Genomic DNA, 14,451 nt, shown 5'->3' on the forward strand with positions numbered 1-14,451 from the left:
TCATCATTCATGCATAATGAATTGGTGTGGTATATTTCCGCTATTCCATCCTATTATAGTATTATTGATAGGGATTTTAACGATGTTGAAGGTAGCTTGCTTACCAATTCATTTATGCAATTATTTTTAGCAAGAGTTGCTGTGCAAAAAAACTCGCAATTTAATTGAGATTTAGATATTCAGAGGCAAAAAATATGAATTAATACACTTTCAAAAGCTCCAATACGAGAAAGTTCCACTGAAATGCAAATAGGAATCAGAAATACAATCAATAGTACGAAGAACAAAGAGATATTGTCTTTACCCAAATAAAAATTGATGTTTTCGTAAGGAAGGGATCGAAGGCTTTCCACATATTGAGATTTGACCGTAGAAGGATCAAATTGCATCTGAGGAACAGAGGCAAGTGCCCATGGGTCATAACGAACTATTTGCACAACAAATCCACTTTGAAGTTGACTTATTCGCTCGGCCAAACGATAGACCAAACATTACAAAGCTAATAACTCTTCTAATCATTATTAAAAGAGCAAAAAATTACAACATACTAAACAAAATTAAACATAGAAGATTAACTACTCAAGGCACCCTAGAAGGCTAGAACCCTCCCAAAACCCCATTTATCCCCAAAACTTAGATTAAGCACCTGAAAGGGGGGACATGGATGACGGTGGTAGTTATGAAGCCTACATACTAGTGAGCATTATAGGGACAAGAAAGCGGACAATGTGAACTTTATAACTCATTTTGAAAACCAATTCAAATTAAAATGGTGTATTTTAATATTATCATTTTACGTGTTGATCAATTTAAACACGGATTAGGATTCTCTCCCGAGCTTAGGAGGTTGGGAGAGGATTCTGATCCTGTAAACACAAACACGACATGAATGTGTAAGTACATTTGGGATTTGGTTTAGCTTATTGTTTTCACTGTTTTATAAGTCTCATACTTGCGGCCCAGTGAGCTCATAAAATCACTTTTTCAGGCAACAAAATTGATCGGATCCGGGTTGTTGAGCAGCCCGGTTTACAATGATTTTTGTCCTTTTTCATGTTCTAGTTTCTTCTTCCTTCCCACAAAAGAAAAGAGAAAGTTTCTTCATCCGAACCGAATCTCCTTCGGACCCAAATAATATGAGCTTCCTGAGTAAAGAATCCGGACTGTTAAAATTTGATCAAATGGTTATAATAAGGGGGTCCTCTAAAAGTTATAATAATTGTAGCCGTTTAATCAATTTTCAACTGTACGGATCATTTGATCCTAGACTCAGTTTATTTAGGTTCGGAGGGGATCCGATTCCTCTTCATCCTTAGCCACTATGTCCAGATTATTTCTCTTGATAAACTTTCCAGACTACACTTATCTGAGTAGGTATGTGTATGCATTTTCGTGCAGATTTGATCCCTACCAATATATATATTAATACCAATATATTTATTACATATAAACACTATTCTTACCATTATTGGTAAAATAAAAATGATCAAACCTACCAAAGTTTTGGTCCTGAAAAAATGCGCGGCCATAATAATAACGTGTAGCAATGACAACTGAAAAAACGTGTAGGAGGGAGTCATAGTCCAACCCAACATGAACCTCACCACAAAAGGACATTATTACTATATATTTTGGGAAAAAATCAATAAATATTTTTAAAAATAAGAAAAGTTGCGTTGGTTTCAAGTCGTAAATAACCGACTTAAGCGAAACCGTGTTGACAGCTAATCACTTACCCTTTCTACCTTAAATATCCTCCGTCCATTGTTTCCACCACTGTTTAATCTCAGCCGTTGGTATTCACTCACTATACCTATAAATGCCCCCTCAGGCATCCTCCCATCTCACCTGTTCGGATGGCGCCCTTGAGCGGTGTAGCGTCGGCGATCAGGTTTCATCGCTCTGTGCTTGTGTGAAGTCTCTGTTTTTAGATTTCGATTTCCGCTCGATTCTTCCGTTTGGGTTTGTTGATTTTTATGGGATTGCGTTTCGTTATGGGTGTGATTTTAAGGTTTGGCTGGATTCTTGGCGATGACGTTTTCTCTTTCCAGGTTAAAATTTTTCGATCCCAGTCGTCTGACGATGTTAGAAGGTTGAATTCCCTTTAAATATTTAAATTCTCCGGGTTTCGACTTCTTGGGATTGATTAATTCTGCGTTGTAGTGTTATTGGTGTGTTTTTAGGGTTTGGCTGGATTGTTGGCGATGGCCTTTTTTCTACCAAGTTAATACGTTTGAAGCTTGTGAATATTTGGGATTTTTATACCGATCCCGGTCTCCCGGACAAGATTTTGTGATGTTGGTATGATTTCCAATTTGTTGGATTGAGGTCTCGTTTTATCTTCTTGATCTGCTTTTGCGGTTTTTTGATTTCTTGTCCCAGGCGGTCCGGATCCAGTAATTGGTTTAGCTATGGTTTCGATTCGGAGGGAAAGATCATCAATTTTACCTATGCGTTTGCACCACATCGGTTACCTCTTCCGTTTTCTTTCTTTCTGAAGTTTATAACATAATAATTTAGAAATTCGATCCCCATCCTTTGGCATAAGTGGAACGTTGTTGTTAATTTTCAGGCCCTGTTTACCAGATTTTGTGTCCCTAGGGTTTTGATTCGGAGCGGAAGAGCGGAAGATCATTAAATTTACCTTATACGTTGGGGGTTACCTCTTCCATTTTTCTTTCTTCCAAAAGTTCATAATAACTTAGAAATTTCGATCCCCATCCTTTTGAACATGTGGAACGACGTTGTTAATTTGCAGGCCCTGTTTACCAGATTGAATCAGCATCGATGGTTTTAGGCAGGAGGGTTAGGTATCTTACTCGACTAATATTTTGATGGGTTTGAGGTCGGATCATATGCCATTTAAATTTTAAAAAAAAATCTGAACTCGTAAATTTTTGTTTAAAATCATATTATGTTTTTCCTCTTGTTTAACCCTTCTATTGACAGAATAAATTCAGTAAACTTGGAACGCGTATGGTATTATCAACCTTCTTGCTTGTAGTCTTCTTTCAGATTCCGTTTTTTGTTCTCAAGGTCTGCTATTTCTTTGGCATTTTCTTATGCAGATGCATCCTAATTCCCTTGTCCTTCCTTTAACCCTTCTTGGTTTATTGTTTCTGTTAAATGTCCTTTATTATGGATTTCTATGTCCTTCCTTTAAAAGTCCTCAGTGGTACAAGGTTCCTTGTTTTGGTCAATCTGCCTTTGTTTTTGTTCTTCAATGCAATTTGGTTTATAGAAGTATCTTTGTGCTCGTTCCAGTCTGTAACGTCTTTGTTGATTATTGCGTCTTTTAGGAGTAAGATTGTTGCTCAAAATGGGTTTGGTGCTTCTTTTTTCACGTTTATTTATTTATTGGCTTATGAACAATGTTTTACGGATCAAATTTAAATTGACTGGTAGTTTAAAGAAAATGGATTGCTCCAATTTATGTCTTAATATATATATATATGTATATGTATGGTGATATATTTGAGTAAGTTCATTCATGCAGACAGCTTTCCACTTCTCTGTATGCTGATGTCTTAAGTGTGTTTAGGAGTCGCAGTTGAGAGAAGTGCATGCCGATATCTAAGAGGGGGTTCTCTTGTCTTATAATCCTGTTAATTTGTTTTTGAGTAAATATTTTTCTACGTTGTCTGAGAATAAAACGCTTCTGTATGCAGACACATTCTTACCTTGTTGAAGGAAACAGCTTCGTACAGTGGGTTTGGGTGGTTCTTGACTTGTTTAATTTCTTATTTCTTGAGATTTATGCCATCTGGAATCATTATTTGATCAAAGATCACTGTTTTTATCAGATGCATCCTAAAATTTTCTTGTTTACACTCAGTCAAAGGAAAAAGGGCTGCATGATTGTATAAGAGGAGGGTTTGGTGTTTCTTGGCTCATGCGTTATCATCTTCTTTTTTAAAAGCTTTTACCATCTGGCACCATTTTTGACAATGATTTTTCTGCAGATGGTATGTTTTTTGTTCATGGAATCTCACGTTTGAAGGACAATGCGCTGGTTTTAGTTGGGGGTTCAAGTGCTTTCTTCTTGCTTCTGATTTAGCTTTCTATTCTTGGGCTTTGTTTGGTTCTATATTTGAGCAATTTGTGCCTACCCTATTGTTTGTTTGTAGATACGTTGAAGCGACTTGTTTTTGGAGTCCTTCCTCATTAAAGGAGAACAGTGAATATTCACGGGGGTTCTGTTGTCGTATGTTTTTGTTTTCTTATCCTAGAGTATGGTTTTGTGCTACTATTTGAGTAATGTCTTTGTATGCAGACACTTTCCAACTCGTCTGTAAATGAGGTCCAACTTTGTAGTAGAACAAGCTGCTTCCAAGAGGGGGTTTGATTAGTTATTGGATTATGATTTAAATTCTTATTTCTTGGGTTTATGTTATCTTGTAGTATTATTTGATCAACGATCAATGTTTCCTATCAGATGCATCCCAAAATTTGCTGGTTATGACGTCTGACTCGGTCAAAGAAAGATGTGCTATCTGCTTCTGAATGGGGTTCGGTGGTTCTTGGTTTATGTTTTCATCTCCTATTCTTAGAGAGCTTTTGAAATGTCGACCATTATTTGGGCAATATTCTTTGCAGATGCATTTTAAATCAAGGTTGGATATGAAGTCTCACTTTGTTCAAGGAGAAAGGGGTGCTTTTAAGGGGGATTTCCTTTATCTTTTAAATGTCCATTCTTAGATGTTGTATCCAACATTGCGTCATGGGTTGAGCATTGTTTCTGTACGCAGACACATTCTATCCATCATCTGTATATGGCAAGCAAAGGAAGGAGGGCAGTCTGAGGGGCTTTTTGATATAATATCGAACTCCTGGTTGAGATCTGGAACAATTATTGGAACAATGTTTTTTGCAGATCGATTTCAAAATGGCCTGTTTATGAAGTCTCAAGAGTGTCGGATGACAACGGTCTGCCTGTTTTTAAAGAGGGGTTACTACTTCTTGGTCTATTTCTTGATCTCGTATTTCTTAGAGCTTTGCGAAATTGTTTGAGCAGTTATTTGTGCAGATGCCTTTCTATTTCGGATCGAGTCAAACTCATTAAAGGGGAGCAGTCGACTTTTAAGAGGGGGTCTTTTGAGGTCTTTTGTTACTGTCTTCTTTTCTTTGCTTGGCTTCAGTTGCTTGAGCAATGTTTTTTCTATGCTGACACATCCCGACATTAGTTTGTATGTGTTGTGCAAGTTTAGTGAAGGAGAGTGGGCTGCTTCTGAAAGGGGGGATTTCCATAGTTCCTGTCTTATGAATTTGTTTTTGGTTTTTGAGATGCTGAACCATTATACAGTCACTGTTCTATTGCAGATGCCAAACTCTTTTTGTCTCACTCAGTTGAATGAAAAACAGAGCTGCCTGCTTTTAGGATGGAGTCAGATACTCTTTGGCCTTTTTTTCTATTCTAAGTTGTTGTTCTTATGAGATCTTTATGATTTTATTTTCTTTTATTAGTTTATAAAGTTGCTCTATGTTTGAGAGTACTTTTTGTATGCAGAGACATCCCAACTTCTGTCTGGGTTCAACTTTGTTGAAGGGGAGCATACTGCTTTTTGAAGGGGTTTGGGTTCTGGGCTTATGATTTGATTTCGTATTGCTTGGGGATTGTTTACCGTGCAGAATTTTTTAGCTTGGAGTCTTTCGTATGTCTACTTTATGGAACCGTCCTCACATTTGGTTTGCTATTCATCTGTTATCCTTCACTGTTTTCATAGAAAGACTGTCTTTGGCTTACGCTTCTTGGCTTCATTGTTTTCTGGCTCTGGTTTTACGCATCTTGGCTTGGTTTATGTTCAAATACTGCAGCCTGATGTACGAATGATGGGATTCACTACTATTTGACAGATGCTGAAGTTTGTTTGGCTATTTAAAATTAAGGAATTTTCCTTGGATAAGATCCAGCATTTTCATTTCAGATGCAGTTGTCTTCTCAATTACCCTCCTGTGGTTTGATTTCAAGAGGGAGTATGATGCTTCTTTTCTTGTGATTAGTTTTTTCTTTAAAGCGCTGTAAGATGTGATTCTAAATGTATGCAGTGATTGGGTGGAGCCTTATTTCATTGGATCCTAGAGGAGTATGGTCCGCTTCTAAAGATGGCACTACACATGGACCGAAATCATGGATTCTGGTTTTGTTACATCAACTGTCGTGAATTTTGGTTTTGTTTCAACAACTATGTTTTCTTGCAGTGGCCTTGTGCTGAATAATATTAAGTATCATGGAGTTTGGGGTTGGGGCTGACTCAATGTCTTCTACTTAGGCCAGCCAGAATTCTTTTGGGAGTTTAAGGCAAATTAAGAGGTTCATGCTTTCTGGCTTATCAAGTTATCGTTTTATTTATTATCTTGTAAGAGTTCATACGTCTGGCAGCTATGTGGATGCATTCCTGCAGAGGGCCCTTGCTAGAAACTCATAGAGTTGTTGTTTAACATGCGAACTATCTGGCAGTAATGTTTGGGGTATGATCATGCAGTATGGATTTTTCTTTTCGTGAATGAGTGCAGTGTGTCATAATCATGTTGATGGAACTGCTCTTTGAAGATGTCGTGGAGTACGGTTGTTTTCTATAGATAATGTCATTGATAATGTCTTATATTTCCTGTATGTACTTTATTGTTGGTGGTGGCATTACTTATGCAGATGTAAGGTGATGTCTTACTTGATTCAAAGTTGGATGATGGAAATAGAAGTGGTATGAAAGTCGTCTTTTCCTTTTGCATTGAAGTTTGGCAGTGTTAATGTAATCACTATCCAATTCGGCTTTATATCTGGTCTATTGTTGACGTTGTAGCTGTGCAGTTTGTATTTCAAAAAGTAATGTAAATGTCTTTGTCATTTTGTATGTGCAACGTGAAGATAGGGATGAAAATAGTGTTCCTGGATTAACATTTTAACTAATCAAAGTGATTAATATTCTTAATTGTGGGTTGACTCTGAAAGGAGCCGCATGAAGTGCATCAATAATTTACAGTGAATTGATGGGTGTCTGCAATTGGCGTCTAAAGACATTGAATTGGACTATAAAGCTAAAATAAGGTCAAAGCACATAAGGGAATGAAGGAATGCTAAATGACATGCATGATATTTGGCTACATCATGATATATTTTATGTCAAAAGCACTCTGTTTTATTTCGTGTTCTAATACATTTCTCTTGAACTGGATTTTGTTGTTTGTTTTTAACATTGTTTTCCGTCATGCATCATTTGATCGTTTGATATAAATGAGATCTGCATTAGTTGTTCTTATTGCTACTCTTTATGTTGTTGTTTGGAAGATTTTCACTGATCAAGTTTGTGTACTGCCTGAATAGGTTTAGCTGCATGATTTGTTTTGTCTCGTATGTCTTGGATAACATGGATAACATGCAAAAAAGAAAAAACGTGAATAACAAATTGTTTGATTCGTTTCTTTACTCTGCTGTGTGTGCATTTGTTGTTAGGTTAGGTTAGGTTAGAGGGATGTAGCTCAAAATGGTAGAGCGCTCAGAGCTTGTAATTTGTAAAAGTTACAAGGTGTACCTGAGAAGATCAAGGTTCGAATCCTTGCGTCCTTGCATTGCTCTTTGTTGCATTAACAAGTGATGTGGAACTTGTAGGGTGTATAATGCATCTGTTTGTGTACTGCGCTGGAAAACCTGTTTCAGCATCCTGTGCAAACCGGAGAGAGCTAAAGCGTCTGTAGGCCGTTGGGGGAATAAAAGCATCGGCACCCCTGGCACACTGAAAGCATGATGGCCTTGGAGGAAGAAAACATCAACGTCAACTATGACGGCGATAGAAGATAAATGAAGAAGTAAACTGGTGCTGCTCATAAGAAGTAAACTGGTTTTCTTAGTGAACATTAAGAGTCAATGAGATGTTAAAAAATTCCTAGTTTCTGTAATGCTCGCTTTTGCAAGTTTATACAGATGATGTGATTGATGAGTGTGTTCTCTTTCGGTTATGGCCGCCTATATTTTGGCCCGTTTATTATTTTGGGCTTGCAAGATCTTGTACACGCTTTTACTTTCTTCGGTAACAATTTGATCCAAAGGAGTAACTGCGCAAACATGTTGGCCCAAATATTTTCTAGCAACTCACGCCGGCAGCAGTTCGGGATTCAGTTTAGGGCTGGTTCGGTATTGCTGTGTTTTGAAAAAAAGTCTTGATTCTGCTGTATTGTGAAAATTGTTGCTTCATATTTTCAGGTTTTTTTATTCAAAATTGTGAAAATAAGTTATTTTTTAAATATTTATCAAATATCTTTTTAAGCTTAGGTTTTTTTTTTTTACCCATTTTTTTTAAAGCACTTTAGTATCGATCCAGTACTTAGATAGGAAGATAGTACAGTACCAGTACCTAAGATAGGGAGAATAAGTTGATGAGAATATCAAAACATTAAAATATCAGCAATTGACCCTTCCCCCATAAGTAGGAAATGGGAATATAGGTGGGCAAGGGGATCGAACGTGGATGTTTTCTACTAAATTTATAAGGATCGTTTGAAAATATTTTTAAAATGCGTTTGTGGTGAAATTATTAGATTTGTACTAAAAATTGGTTTTAAAAACATTTTCACCAAAGGCGATTTAGTCATTTTATATTTGTAAGTGAAATGTAATAGTTTGAAATCTTTTGGATGACGAGTTTAATGAATTTATTTTTTACATTGTATCATTATTTCAAAGAAACAAATAAGTGATAAGCTAAATATTTCCACGCCTTTCGTGTTTATGATTTCGAAGGAGGATTCTACTACCCATATATTTTCATCATCTTCCATCCCCTTTTCTCACACATTGTTTTTTTGTCTTATTATCTCTATAAAAAAATCAATATAAGATGTTGACGTGGCTTAACCGTGATCGTTCAAATAGGAGGGGATGGAAGGATAGAGAGATTAGAAGGGTAGAGAATTTTCCTCCTATAATTTCTTGATAGTTCCTTAACCTTCAGTCCAAAGTTAAAATTGAATCAGATTCCATTTAGGCAAAATAAGGGGATAATTTGGCTGTAATTAAATAGGAAGGGCTTCTGTAACATCCCACATCGGCCAGGAGAGTAATCCTTATATGTATATTCCCATCTCTACCTAGCATGAGGCCTTTTGGGAGCTCACTGGCTTCGGGTTCCTTAGGAACTCCGAAGTTAAGAGAAAAGGGGGCTAGAGCAATCTCATGATGGGTGACCCACTAGGAAGTTGCTCGTGAGTTCCCAAAAACAAAACCGTGAGGAATGGTAAGCACAAAACAGACAATTTCGTGCTACAGTGGTGGAGTGGGGGCGGGAGGTGATCCGCCCAAGGCCGGGATGTGACAATTTGGTATCAGAGCCTAACTCTGGTCGCGTGTGTGCCCATGAGGACGTCGGGCCTCAAAGGGGGGTGGATTGTAACATCCCACATCGCCTAGGGGAGTGATCCTTAAATGTATATTCTCATCCCTACCTAGCACGAGGCCTTTTGGGAGCTCACTGGTAGGGCTGGGTTCAGTTCAAAACGGTTCGATTTTTTGCCAAAACCGAAACCGAACCAAAATTTCGGTTCGGTTCATTTTTTTCGGTTTTTTTTCAGTTTGATTTTTTTTGGTTTCGGTTTTGGTTTTTTTTGGTTTTTATTTTTATTTTTATTTTTAAATGATGTAAATGGAAGGAACCTACCTATCAACCTCCCAATTCTCATATATTAGAGAATTGAGAGCCTCAAAATCCTGAATATATTCAAGTAATTCAACTACTTGTGATCAAGCAGAATGAATTCAAATTTTCAAAAGTTAAGCAAATACATAAACATATATTCTTCAAGGAAATGTACATCGCTAGAATTCAAAATTCAAAAACTTTAAAATTTACAAAATCATGAAATAACTCAACAAATTAATTGATCGATGCAAATCGAAAAAAAAGAAGCAACTCGGTTCTTCTAAATACCATAATCGGACTTCAATAGCGCATGCCCAGTGCCCACATTCAAATTCATAGTCAAGTCCACAATAGATCTAGAAAATTCCAAAACATATTTAGAGAAAAATACAAACATTTTCACCTTAAATTACATAAATTTCAAATAGGTAACCCTACAATTAAAAACCCATGAACTGACAAATAAATAAAACCACAACCTTTGTTGCAGTGATATCGCCATGATCGTCGCAAGCTCTTTCAATTCCTCTTTTCGTCAGATCTCGAAAAGGGCGAGGGAAAATCATGATTTGGAAGAAGGAATCCGCGAGGAGGACATGAGAAGACTGGAGAGAGAGTGATTTGGAGGAAGAGAGAAATGAGAGGGAGAAGGAGGGAGAGAGAGAGAGAGAAACAAAGGCAAAGAGGAAGCAGCAGACGGAACAGAGAGGTGTTTGAGATTTGAAATGAAATGGGAGTGAGACGGCTAGGGTTTGTAAAGTTAAGAAATTTTATAAAGCATTAAACATAAGAAACCTATAAATAAATTACTGGTACAATTATAACAACACAAAACCTACAGTCAAGTTGGCTTGCAACAACCAACCCCAACCCGCAGGGAAATGGTTCAAACCCTGACGGCAACATGTATTTTTTAGTATTTATATATGATTTTTTTTCCGTGCCCACCCTTCAACCCTCCCATCACCCACCCATTCTCTCACCCCCCAACACTCTTTCTCTCGCACCACTCCTACCTCAACCCCTAATCCCCTCCTTCCCTTTATCTCCTCTGCACACCCACCTTCAATTCCCTATCCCTGTATATTCCACCAAAACCGTCAACATCTTCAGCCTGTGAAGCTTCACACACAAGTGCAACCCCACTCTCGCCTCCCTGAGTCAAAATCCGAGTCGCTGCCGGTGTGACTCGACCACTACCGCAACTCGCTTCTTGATCACACCCAGATGCAGGGGAGTGAACTCATCGTGATCCAACACCAAACCCATATCTGGGTTGACCTGTACCAGATTTTTCACCATCGGTTTTCAATTTGATGATGTTGAATTTCGTGGGTTTCTAATTTTTGATGGTTTGGGATGTGGTTTTTTTATTTATTTATAGTTTTGTGATGGTGAGAATAGAATGAAAGTGCAGGAGTTGAAGAGGGAGGGGGAAGCACTGGGTGTGGAGGAGGGAGGAGGAAGATGGCGAATGTGCAGAGTTGAAAAGGTAGGGAGAACACTGGGTGCGGAGGAAGAGAAGGGAAGGTGGGAGGGTGGGCACAGGTGGGATTTGGGGAAGAAGGTGCGGGTTGCAGAGGGAAGAAGGAAATGAGAGGGTTGAAGGAGGTAGAAGATGTGTGGGTGATGGGAGGGTAGGCACGGGTGGGATTTAGGGAAGATGAAAAAATATATATTTTTTTTAAATATATAAATTTTTTATTTTATTTTATAAAATAAATTATGTTTTAATTTCCACATGGATGACACGTGGCGCTCAATCATTGTTCATATGGCCGCCACATCACAGTTAATGGGAGACTTAACAGTTTGACTAACGAATGTATAAGACTGTCCCAAAATTTACACTTTAGGTATGACTTTGGGACGACAAAAAACTTGATATACTAAATGTTGAAAACCATAAAACTTTAGGATAGTAAACAGAGTTTAACCTTTTAATTTTTATTACCCTTTGACGTTAGACCCATACTCGACGCATTTCGAGTCCTCTTATTTCAAACTTGGAACTTCCGTACACCCAGCTGACTGAGCAAAGGTTGCTGAATGCTAACTTCGGCTATTTCCAACCGATTTGGTCAAAAGGTTATAGGGCTAAAAATAGTTCGTTTTGACACGCCAAAGGGCTAGCCAAGAGCAGCTAGCCCACCAGCCTTATAACCCAGTCCTCTAGTGCCAGAATGTCAAGCTTGACATTTTGCCAACCCTCTTGCTCATCCAATTTGAATGCCACACAGCTACCTAGCGTTAGTTAGCAACAGCTAGCTAACATCATGCTGCCGTTAGGTTACCGTTGGAATTTTAATTTTTTTTTTGACGAATTAAAAAAAAATTTCTAATTTTTTTTCCTATAAATACTAAGTCATTCGTACACCATTTTTCACATACTTTTCACCATTTCATCCTATCTTACTTCATTTTATTTCAATTCTTCACATTCTATTCTCTTACCTATTCCAATAATGATTCCTTTAATTTTTTCAATAATTTTCAAATGGGCACATCTGCAATGAAAGGAAGGGCTTGGACCCAAAAATAAGATGAAGCTCTTTGCAGGGCTTTTATATGGGTTTTTGTAGATAGTGTCAAAGGTAGTTCTCGAACAAGTGAAGGTGTTTGGAGGTGTGTGAATTCTACCCCAATATTCAGCCAATTTATTAACATTGGAAGTTGAAGATAAGAAGTGTCACGTAAATAAGAATCTTATCTAAAATTTGCACAACAAATTATATCTCGACACGTGGCACTTGATATCCTATCCGAAAAATTATTAAGATTACATAAAGATAAGAAATCTGGAGAGTTATCACTTTAGCGACACATGTCACTCGAAATTTTATCCGAAAAATTATTGAGATTACATAAAGATAAGAAATCTGGAGAATTACTCATGTTAGCGAAATATGTCACTCGAAATCCTAACCCAAAAATTATTAAGATTATATAAAGATAAGAAATCCGAATGTTTATTCATTTGGCGACAAATGACACTTAAAATATGTTCGAAAATCTTATTTTTATATGATAGTTTAATTTAAGTAATCATATTAATTTAATTAAAATAATAAATTATGTTTGATCCATCACTTTTTGGCCTCCTTGGTTGGAGATGATTTCTTTTATCAAAAGTGTAACATCCCACATTGCCTAGGGGTGTGGATCCTGTAAGCCTTATATATATATATATATATATATATATATATATATATTCCCATCTCTACCTAGCACTAGGCCTTTTGGAAGCTCAATGGCTTCGGAGTTCATTGGAACTCCAAAGTTAAGCGAGTTCGCGCGAGAGCATTTCCAGGATGGGTGACCCACTGGGAAGTTCTTGTGTGAGTTCCCAAAAACAAAACCGTGAGGGCGTAGTCGGGGCCCAAAGCGGACAATATCGTGCTACGGTGGAGTCGAGCCCGGGATGTGACAATTTGGTATCAGAGACAATCCCTGATCGGAAGTGTGCCGACGAGGACGTTGGGCCCCTAAGGGAGGTGGATTGTAACATCCCACATCGTCTAGGGTTGTGGATCCTGTAAGCCTTATATGTATATTCCCATCTTTACCTAGCACGAGACCTTTTGGGAGCGCAATGGCTTCGGAGTTCATCAGAACTCCGAAGTTAAGCGAGTTCGCGCAAGAGCATTCCCAAGATGGGTGACCCACTAGGAAGTTCTCGTGTGAGTTCCCAGAAACAAAATCGTGAGGGCGTGGTCGGGGCCCAAAGCGGACAATATCGTGTTACGGTGGAGTCGAGCCCGGAATGTGACAATTTGGTATCAGAGACAATCCTTGATCTGAAGTGTGCCGACTAGGATGTTGGGCCCCTAAGGGGGGTGGATTGTAACATCCCACATCGTCTAGGGTTGTGGATCCTGTAAGCCTTATATGTATATTCCCATCTCTACCTAGCACGAAACCTTTTGGGAGCGCAATGGCTTCGGAGTTCATCAGAACTCCGAAGTTAAGTGAGTTCGCGCAAGAGCATTCCCAGGATGGGTGACCCAATAGGAAGTTCTCGTGTGAGTTCCCAGAAACAAAATTGTGAGGGCGTGGTTGGGACCCAAAGCGGACAATATCATGCTACGGTGGAGTCGAGTTCGGAATGTGATGGGGGCTCGGATCGGAACGTGACAAAAAGATTATATTTGACCTATAATCTTTTGACCCGTTCGGTTGAAAATTATATAAAATAGAACTTAACATTATTTATTAAAATATAATTTTTTTGCAGAACTAATGAGCATTTTGGCCCTCCTAGGGCTGGAAAAAAATCTCAAACCAAACTGAAAAAATCCCGATCCCAAACCAAAATTCCCGAAATTTTCGGTATGTCATCCCGAACCAAACCGAAATTTTCGGTATGGGATTCGGTATTGCATCTCCATTTTTTTGGTATTCCCATACCGAATTGAAATAAATATTATATATATATATATTATTTTTTCATTATAAGAGAATTATTTCAACCGTTCATTGTTTTAGATTTAATATGTGCCGTTCATTTGTTTTTAGGTTAGATCCCCATTTCAATTTTCACTTCCGTTCGATTTCCTTACTTCCAGCAGCCTTCCTTCACGGCTTCACCAGAATCACCCATTTCAATTTGTTTGTGAGCTTGAAGTTGAGTAATCTCAAGCGATTCTTGCAGTCGATCTCTCCGTCTGTCCCCGCCCAGTACCTCTCCAAGGTGTTTGCTTGAATCTAATTTGTGTAATTTTTTGGGGCTTTTTTTTTTTGTTAATCTTGTAATTAATTGTTTGGTTGCAGAGGACGATTAGAGGATTGAGTACATGCAACGTGGAATATCAGCCATACTTTG

Source organism: Pyrus communis, chromosome 1, assembly GCF_963583255.1.
Source record: "Pyrus communis chromosome 1, drPyrComm1.1, whole genome shotgun sequence".
Classification (NCBI taxonomy): domain Eukaryota; kingdom Viridiplantae; phylum Streptophyta; class Magnoliopsida; order Rosales; family Rosaceae; genus Pyrus; species Pyrus communis.